Genomic DNA, 10,443 nt, shown 5'->3' on the forward strand with positions numbered 1-10,443 from the left:
CTCCCTCTCTCTCTATCCCCTTCTTTCTCTCACTCCCTCTCTCTCTATCCCCTTCTTTCTCTCTCTCACTCCCTCTCTCTCTATCCCCTTCTTTCTCTCTCTCTCACTCCCTCTCTCTCTATCCCCTTCTTTCTCTCACTCCCTCTCTCTCTATCCCCTTCTTTCTCTCACTCCCTCTCTCTCTATCCCCTTTTTTCTCTCTCACTCCCTCTCTCTCTATCCCCTTCTTTCTCTCACTCCCTCTCTCTCTATCCCCTTCTTTCTCTCTCACACTCCCTCTCTCTCTATCCCTTCTTTCTTTCTCTCACTCCCTCTCTCTCTCTCTATCCCCTTCTTTCTCTCTCTCACTCCGTCTCTCTCTATCCCCTTCTTTCTCTCTCACTCCCTCTCTCTCTATCCCCTTCTTTCTCTCACTCCCTCTCTCTCTACCCCCTTCTTAGTCTCTCCCTCTCTCTCTTTCTTAGTCTCACTCCTTCTCTCTCTATCCCCTTCTTTCTCTCACTCCCTCTCTCTCTACCCCCTTCTTAGTCTCACTCCCTCTCTCTCTATCCCCTTCTTTCTCTCACTCACTCCCTCTCTCTCTACCCCTTCTTAGTCTCACTCCTTCTCTCTCTATCCCCTTCTTTCTCTCACTCCCTCTCTCTCTACCCCCTTCTTAGTCTCACTACCTCTCTCTCATTCGGTCTCCCTCTATCAAGGCAAGGCGGTAACAAAATGTGTCTAAACACTATAGCGATATGCAAACCACATGTCAAAGCCCCCTTTTCTTAGAAAAGAGCGTCATGCCTTCATCGCTATGTTCCTTCTGTTTTCCCATCCCCTTCTTTCCACGGGTCTTTAGTTCTGCACTTGGCTGCTTCAATAATATTTATAGCATGATTTCTAAACACAAGTCCAATGCCATGGGGCGAAAGCTCCCCCTGTACCACCCCATTCCCCATGTACCCCTCCCCTCTGCCTCTGCCCTCTCCTTCAGAGCTGACAGATAGACAAACGCCCTGTTCTTTCTTTCTTTGCCTCTCAAGCCTCCCTCCATCCATCCTGCCGGCCCGGCACAATGCGTCCGCTTCATCCCGCGGCCGGGGGAATGCAGCCCTGAACTAACAATATCACCAAGGCTGTCTGAATGTCGGGGAGCCCCATTGTGTCCTGGCAGAGGGGAGTTAACACCCATGTCTGAGCCCAATGAATAGTATTATTGTGTCTGAGACATGCACCTCTCCCCCGGTCTCCCCCTATTCGTACCCCTAACACACCCCCTCTTCTTGTCCCAACAGCTCAGTCCCCTCTATGTCCCCCTTTCTCTCCCCTCAACGGCCAACTCCCAACTTCCAAACGCCCAGCGAGTCTCCAAAAGTGTATTTCTTTATTTTCTCAGTGTGGAATTAAGCCTGTGGACTTTAAAAATATATATTTTTTGTCACAGTAGAGGTGGGGTGAGGAGGAGAGAGGAGGCCTATAGGTTGTGTCGTGGTAGTGGTGTGATGGAGGTATGGGGTGGAGGGGGTTCGGTTTGACCATGGTCTTTCACAGTTGAAGGACACAATGGAGCCGAGAGTCCATAAAGAAATCTTCCCTACTGCCATTAACATAATAAGAGGGCGCTGAAACCATTTGAATAATTTTAGACAATACAAAAAGCACGTGTTTTTTAACAAAGTTTAGAATGACACTGGCAAACACCCTCACATTCTTCCACATTCAATATGTGCCAAATAGCTAAGGCCGTGAAGCAGAGTTTTCCTGTCTCTATTGCATAGTTTTTGTTATTTGGGGGGGCCAATAGCAAAATACCCCAAACTTGGTGGACCTTTGTGGTTGGGGATATACTGTAGGTTGTTATTGGTAAAGACTGTATTTTGTTGAGGATCATTTTTATGAATTCCACCAGCGCTATGGTGATTTTTATAATAGGCCCAAATGCTGTCTGGCTGCTGTGGAGGGGCATCATCAGCCAAATGCTGTCACTGGCTACTGTGTGGAGAGGCATCATCAGCCAAATGCTGTCACTGGCTACTGTGCGGAGAAGCATCATCAGCCAAATGCTGTCACTGGCTGCTGTGTGGAGAGGCATCATCAGCCAAATGCTGTCACTGGCTACTGTGTGGAGAAGCATCATCAGCCAAATGCTGTCACTGGCTGCTGTGTGGAGAGGCATCATCAGCCAAATGGTGTCACTGGCTGCTGTGTGGAGAGGCATCATCAGCCAAATGGTGTCACTGGCTGCTGTGTGGAGGGGCATCATCAGCCAAATGGTGTCACTGGCTGCTGTGTGGAGGGGCATCATCAGCCAAATGCTGTCACTGGCTACTGTGTGGAGAGGCATCATCAGCCAAATGCTGTCACTGGCTACTGTGTGGAGAGGCATCATCAGCCAAATGGTGTCACTGGCTACTGTGTGGAGAGGCATCATCAGCCAAATGCTGTCACTGGCTACTGTGTGGAGAGGCATCATCAGCCAAATGCTGTCACTGGCTGCTGTGTGGAGAGGCATCATCAGCCAAATGGTGTCACTGGCTGCTGTGTGGAGGGGCATCATCAGCCAAATGCTGTCACTGGCTGCTGTGTGGAGAGGCATCATCAGCCAAATGCTGTCACTGGCTACTGTGTGGAGAGGCATCATCAGCCAAATGCTGTCACTGGCTACTGTGTGGAGAGGCATCATCAGCCAAATGCTGTCACTGGCTACTGTGTGGAGAGGCATCATCAGCCAAATGGTGTCACTGGCTACTGTGTGGAGAGGCATCATCAGCCAAATGCTGTCACTGGCTACTGTGTGGAGAGGCATCATCAGCCAAATGCTGTCACTTGCTGCTGTGTGGAGAGGCATCATCAGCCAAATGCTGTCACTGGCTGCTATGTGGAGAGGCATCATCAGCCAAATGGTGTCACTGGCTGCTGTGTGGAGGGGCATCATCAGCCAAATGCTGTCACTGGCTACTATGTGGAGAGGCATCATCAGCCAAATGCTGTCACTGGCTGCTGTGTGGAGAGGCATCATCAGCCAAATGCTGTCACTGGCTACTGTGTGGAGAGGCATCATCAGCCAAATGCTGTCACTGGCTACTGTGTGGAGAGGCATCATCAGCCAAATGCTGTCACTGGCTACTGTGTGGAGAGGCATCATCAGCCAAATGGTGTCACTGGCTGCTGTGTGGAGAGGCATCATCAGCCAAATGCTGTCACTGGCTGCTATGTGGAGAGGCATCATCAGCCAAATGGTGTCACTGGCTGCTGTGTGGAGAGGCATCATCAGCCAAATGGTGTCACTGGCTGCTGTGTGGAGAGGCATCATCAGCCAAATGGTGTCACTGGCTGCTGTGTGGAGAGGCATCATCAGCCAAATGCTGTCACTGGCTGCTGTGTGGAGGGGCATCATCAGCCAAATGCTGTCACTGGCTGCTGTGTGGAGGGGCATCATCAGCCAAATGGTGTCACTGGCTGCTGTGTGGAGGGAAATGGGAAATCGTCAGAGTAATAGCTCAGAGTACACTTGGCAGGCAGTTTCTTCCTGCCTGACACACTTAACTCAACATTCTCCCATTTCAGCTTTTCTTTACTCAGGGGGTGATGAAGTTCACATCACAAACTGAGAGGATGCCAACCCCCCCCCCGACCTCCCTGATCAAAGCACAGGATTGACATCTGTATACTGTGGGCAAAATGCTGCAAGTTAAGCTCAACTCTTTCTCTTTCTCCCTGTCTCTTGTTGTTTGCAGGAGGAGGAGGAGAAACAGAGAGAAAATAGGAAGAGAATGAGAGGATAGGATTGATGCCTGTTTGGAAGCAGTGAATGATGAACCAAGGAGCAGGTGAACCCAGCTGTCGATGGCCATGGGCTCTCTGGCTCCTCTCTTCCCGTGGCCCTCTGCTCCGTGCCGGGTTCTCAGGGAGCCGGCTGGGGCCAGCCAGGCAGCGGCAGAGTGGGCAGGCGAGCCGAGGCAAGGGGAGGCGAGGCAGGCTCTCATCCCCGCGAGCAAGATGCTCCTCAGAAAAGCGGAGCAGCAAATCAATATGGAGGAGAGAGGCTAGCAGAGTTCGCCCATCACTGCCCCCGGCCCTAGAGCCCAGGGACCCAGCCCTGCCAGCTCTCGCTCTCCTCCTCCTCTAGTAGCAGGACCAGAACCAGCCACTGTATGGAGCACATCAGTCAGATCCTAACCCTCAACCACCCGCTTTCTCTCTATCTGTGTGTGTGTAAGCATGTCTGTATGTGTGGTTCCGCCGTAGGGGCTTTCCTGGTCCAAGACCATTTGATAAAACTTTGCCAGCGAGAAAGAGAGAGAATAAAAAACGGACGTCAAAGGTCTTTTTATTTATTTTTTCGCTGATTACTCATTCTTACTCATTCCACCTGACTATTTGAGCGAGAGTTCTTATATTGAATTGAACAGGGCTCTCTCGTCAGTCCCCCTCCAAGCATGTACTGTACAGTCACCATGCTCTCCACATCTGATGAACCAGGATAAAAGGACAATTTGAACTTTTTTCTCTCGTCTGCAGATTCAGAGAAAATCTTTTTTCGCCTCCAGTTTTCTTCCTCACCCCTCAGGTTACTATCAGAGGAGGTGGCAGAGGTTATTGATCTGTATGGAGATGGAAGAGGTGCTGGTTTTGATACAGTACAGTTCACTGTCTGATGGTTATATAGTAGTGCCTGATAACCCATTCACTGTACAGCTGAACTATATTCAGGAGTGAACGAGTCCTGAGTGAGAGATGAAAAGGACGGTGAGCATATAGTGCCTGAACAGTGGCCTGAACTGTGGGCCTGATCAGTGGCCTGAACAGTGGGCCTGATCATGTGACTTTTCTCCTCCATATTTGAACAATTCTCTCCCCACAAGGAGCTTTGAAAAGACCTTCTATACAAGAAGCCCTATCTTTAGATACATAGAAATAGAAAACATTTGATTAAATAAGAATGACTTTAAGTGCTTATTTTTTTCGTTGGAGAAGAAAGGGATTGAAAACTTCTGGGCTGGAGAGGACAAAGGGGACAGATATAGTTTGGACCTGAAACAGGAACACCTTTACACAGAGAGATCTACAAACAACACAATGTTGCAGACTTCACTTGGTAAGCAGGCCTCCAGCTTCGCTGTTCTATTGTTTGAGCCTTTTACACAGACGTGACAAGTAATGTGACAATTGCTGGGTGTATATTCAAATGGTGTGTAAAATGTGTGAGGACTATTCATCGTCTTAAACAAATAAAACCGTCAAAGACAGGCTACAGTTAAGCAATAATACATGAGAGGCCTACCCCGGACAATTATGCGCCACCCTATGGGACTCCCAATCACAGCCGGTTGTGGTTCAGCCAGGAATCCAACCAGGGTGTCTGTAGTGACGTCTCTAGCACTGAGGTGCAGTGCCTTAGACCGCTGCGCCACTCGGGAGCCCTGTAAAGTATTGACTGCCCTGTACCCAAGCGTTGGTTGAACATTGTAGCATACAAAAATGGTTGCTATGGAGGGTCTGTCTTCCACCCTTGCTAGCTAGCCAACCACACAGCTAACACAATCACTTCAGACTGAAGCTGGAAAGACCGAAAACTAGCTGCATTTCATTTAGTTTGACCTGGTTTTGTATTGACATTTCTTTGTATATATCCATGAAATGATGCTGATTCGTGATTTCGACTTGCTGAGAAAAGATGCGGAATACGTTCATTACTATGGGACAGAGTAGATATCTAATTTTAAATATTACAACAATGTTGCAAATCCTGAGATAATGTCTAGATGCTTTTTACAGTGGAGATCAAGTTTTATAAATTGCATGGCTGGGCAGATGAGACAGTGGATCTGTAAAAGTAGTAGTCGGAGTAGTAGTGTGTTGCTAGGTAACAACATAAATGTTGGAACTTTTTATGAATGCACTGGCCATGTGTATGTTGTCGAGTATATCATGGGCAGGATAGGCTCTAGCAATGGGAATTCCAAACCACCCGTTGTATAATCGCTATTGAGTAATATACAGTAGACACAGCAATGTAGCACAGACAATTCTCTTTTATTTTTGCTGCTTACCTTCAGCAAACATAATGCCCTAGGGTGTGATAATGCTGTAATTGAATTGTGGAGTAGTTGCGTGGCTTACAGATTAGTATTAAGAGTCCTGCGTCAATCTGCTGGCACAGAGAGACAGGCGCCACGCTGTGTCTCAGCCTGGCAACGCCGTGCCGCGCACCTACAAAATGGCTGCCGTTGTCTGCCAGCTGTCTGCTCAGCCAAGATGGTGACTGCGGACTGCTTTTAACGCCCGCCATCTGCTTAACGGGTATGCAAATGGCCCTAATTTCATTTGCATACGCTTGAGTCTTAACCCCCTCTGACTTGTTCTCCTAAATAACTAACACAGAGTGTTCAGAGAAACAACGCAAGCCGCTGCGTTAATGAAGGCGCTCAGGAGAATTACAAAACAAATGTCGCTGGTTGGTTGAGCTTCCTCTCTTTGTTTCTCTTTCACCCCATCTTTCTTTATGCAAGGCCTTGATAACGTTACTGTTGCTGGTTTTGGTATGAGTGAAATATGGGGTGGCAGTCGGCGTCTGTCTGTCTGTCTGTCTGTCTGTCTGTCTGTCTGTCTGTCTGCACATTGTGCCATATGTGACATTGGTGACTGGCTGCCGTTAGGTAGCCTCCTAACATACTGTTAAATCCCCACTGTAAAGGCAATAAGAGGAGGGGAGTACACGCCCGGCCGGCCCATCTCCACCACATAATGGCCTCATTAGCATGCACAGCACTCCCCGCTATAGGGCCTGGTGCGCTGCTGCACCGTGGGACCCAGCAGTGTACGCCCTTCACACAGCGCTCAGCATGCAGCACTGTGTTCCCCCGCACAATGCTGCCGCTTCATACTCCTTTTATTATGCCTTGTCAAAGCACTGGGGATCAGGGGTATCAGGAGGGAAACAGCGGGCGGCACGCTAAACGTGGATGAGGCAATATATTTGTGCTTTTTGGTCTTAATGTGGTGTTAGTCGGGATGGATGTACTGTTGCCCTGGTGTTTTACGCTGGACGGTTGCACTGTTACAATCTCAGCCTTTCACAGACATTTTCACCTGTCAAAGCTAATTACTGCACTGAGTCCTCTGTGAATTATCTGTGTCCTGGAAATATGCTATCATCTGCTCTAAAGCCCTTTGATGTGTTTCTCTGTGTGTGTGTGTGTGTGTGTGTGTGTGTGTGTGTGTGTGTGTGTGTGTGTGTGTGTGTGTGTGTGTGTGTGTGTGTGTGTGTGTGTGTGTGTGTGTGTGTGTGTGTGCTGAGCAGAGGGGGGAACATAGTACACACCAGCAGCCCCACCATGCACACACACACACACACACACACACAGGCTCGTCTCCATGGGGGAACCACGACACGGAACTGAAGCCAAAGTAATCAAATCATTTTTACTCTCGCTCTCATAACTCACAGCAATTGAATCACTCCAGAAAACACTGGTTAGCATTCGGCCATTTCACAACCATTTCACGATCAGACCACAATGCAGTGTATGAGAGTGAAATATGTTTGTCAATCCAGAGTGAGGGCAGAGAGGATCCATTGTTGTACATAATCATATAGAATAACACTAGATACTGTACACTACTATACTGTATACCTAAGGCAAGCAAGATGGATGATGCAATTCATTGTGTGAAATCCCAGAAAATTCATGTTCATTAACATTTCCCATGTCATTGTGGCAGCACCTTGAAAATGTATTGTGTTGTTTTCCTCTGACGTGTTTTGAAGGTTTGTCGCCTAGTTGTCATATTACAGTTAATAAAGGACGTAGTACCCATCAAGGGAGAGTGACTTGTGCACTGGCAGTGTATTAAATATGGGTGACACCATAGGGATAAGAAGCTAGCCTCGCTAGGCTATATGCACGTTTACTTATTCAAAGCAGTCTCATCCCTCTATCTCCCTCTTTATCAGGTCGGTTTAATCAAGCTGCCTGTCTAATCAGCTCAGACTCTGTGGGGAGGAGAGCGCTTAGTGGTTAACTTAGCTTTGCCCAGGCTAGTTAGAAAGCTCAAACGCTAGCCCGACACCCAGGCTACTGTATCCCATCTCCTTTGTGGGTAAAATGGCAGCCAGGTTAATGGTGTTCTGTGCAGCTGAGACGAGCAGGCTATGGGGGTGGGGGTCTGACAGGAGGGGGTAGGATTTGTTTGGGGTGGGTGGTGTCAGGATTGGGGGACAGTAGGTCCTTAAACAGGGGAGTAAAGAGAGAATAGTGTGTCTGGGTCAGTGGGTGTGTGCTGGTCCCTCATTTGCATATTGAGAACAGCTGGGGAGCCCATATGTTTTCAGCAGCGCCAGACAAAAATGACATTCAGACATACACGCAAGCCCACCAAACCCCAAGGCATAGACCCCCTCTCAACACACACACACACACAAATCAACTGCCATTTGGGATTGCATCTGGACATTCACGCTCTTACTTGACAACACAAAAACACCCGTACCCCCTAGCTCTGTCCCCCAAAAGAGAAAGCTTTTATGGTAATGATGCCCATAGCCATGTGTGTAAGTACACCACTGAAATTATGCATAATTCAGCACAAAGAGAGGAGGGACGGAGGCTGGGTACAGTACATCTTGCTAGAGCTGGAGCTGGTGCAGGCAGTACAAGGAGGAAGGGAGGCTGGGTACAGTACGTCCTGCTAGAGCTGGAGCTGGTACAGACAGGAGGGAGGGAGGATACAGTTTGTGTGGGTGGGGGGGTTCAAGTTTTATTAGTTGTGTGTACGGGATACACATGGTATACACCGTCCAACGAAATGCTTACTTGCAGGTTCCTTCTCAACAATGCAGTGTGTGTGTGTGCAGACCGTTAGTTGGCAAAGTTGAAGGAGCACACACCTCTATCATTACACATACAGACATTAACCCCCTCCATTCCTTACCATCCTTACAGATAGGAGGGCAGACCACACACACACACACACACACACACACACACACACACACACACACACACACACACACACACACTCTCTCTCTTTCACTTCTTATTTGGCTTTGTCCTCTTCCATGACCAAGGCATGGCATGGTAATTCTAGCCCAAAAGGAGATTGGCAGCTCAAGCTGTAGATGTTTTATTTAATCAAGGTATGAATTGAGTGAGGTGGTATAATACTAGTTTTGTATCTTGGTGCTGCTAATTCCCAGAATAAGCATACATTAAATACAGAAATGTCTACCCATACATTTGTAAAAAATTTATTAATTTTTGAATAGCTAGAAATAGTGGTGATTGGATGTATTCATTTCAATCAGCATATCAGGCAGAAGAAGTATGAAGACATGTAGCTGATTGAAGCATACTGTCACTTCAAACATAAACCATATACAATATCTATAGGACAAACCGTTCTAGCCACAGAACCAGAGTCATTCTCTTTCTATGCTTCTAGAATGGTATTCCTAGTTTTAGTTATTGTGTAGGATTTGAACTGTAGACCATTTCACTGGTAGGGCTAGTGGTGGTGGTGTTAGTGGGCACATGCTTCATTTGTGTCAATGCAGCCTCGTCTCATGAAGCTTCCCTCACTGTGAGTACCCGCTGCTTTTATTTGCTTGGATATTGATTGAATGTGTTCCACCCACAGAAGTAATAGTTGCTGAAAGCATTTATAGCCGTTGTTCAATTCTCCTAGACCTGCTTAGCATTTTTATTTTTTTTGTACATTGCCCTACTTTCTAATTCAAATGAAAAATAATTCATTTGCATACATTCTGTGTATAGTTCTTTTCAAACATCAATGACGAAATGGGATAAATAGGATGTTTTTTTTCATGCTTTCATCCCAGGCATTTGGAAAGACACATCTGTGCTGATTTGCGATAGTTAAAAAAATAATAATTTTAAAGCAGAAATAAAAGCATACATTCAATAGGTTGTAACTTGTAAGTTATCAAGGTTATTTTCATTTATTTTATTATCATTATTATTATATTATTAAGAAGCTGCTATGAAATGTAGGATTTACTTGCGATTTATTTTCCCCTTTTGAGACCTACTGAATATCTTAATTTTTATTACTATATAATTGACAATTCTAGTTCTAGTGTATGTTTATTCTAAGCCTGTATCCTCATGATAATAATCAGATATTTTGGAGTGTTTTGTGATCATGTACCTGAGGGAGCTATTGTATCATTGAGCTGGCACATTTATTAACCTCAAACAAAATGGCCCGCATTTGTAATTGTGGAGACCGGTCCTCAGCCATTAGTGAAGGACTAGGAGCACTTCCGTGAGAACAGTCTCTTAATCAGTATCATTGTAGACATCACTCCTCAGGCATCAGAGAAACTAGTGAACAACTTCCCAGAGTTGCTTTAGTAACACAGCACTGCTTCAACGCTCCAGTACGGAGAGCTGGCTGGCTTCTGATTACAGGGAGCAGAGGGAAAACAGGCAGGCATTT

General features: G+C 46.8%; 1 long non-coding RNA gene across 1 annotated transcript in view; it reads left to right on the plus strand.

Annotated features, from left to right (window-relative positions):
* Positions 1 to 4,786, plus strand: part of LOC139410140 (uncharacterized) — a 29,932-nt gene extending 25,146 nt beyond the window's left edge. The window contains exon 4 of the long non-coding RNA XR_011634457.1: positions 3,720 to 4,786. This is a non-coding gene — a long non-coding RNA (uncharacterized lncRNA). The remainder of the gene's footprint in view (positions 1 to 3,719) is intronic.
* The last annotated feature ends 5,657 nt before the right edge of the window (positions 4,787 to 10,443 follow it).

This window comes from Oncorhynchus clarkii, chromosome 5 (genome assembly GCF_045791955.1).
Source record: "Oncorhynchus clarkii lewisi isolate Uvic-CL-2024 chromosome 5, UVic_Ocla_1.0, whole genome shotgun sequence".
Taxonomy (NCBI): Eukaryota; Metazoa; Chordata; class Actinopteri; order Salmoniformes; family Salmonidae; genus Oncorhynchus; species Oncorhynchus clarkii.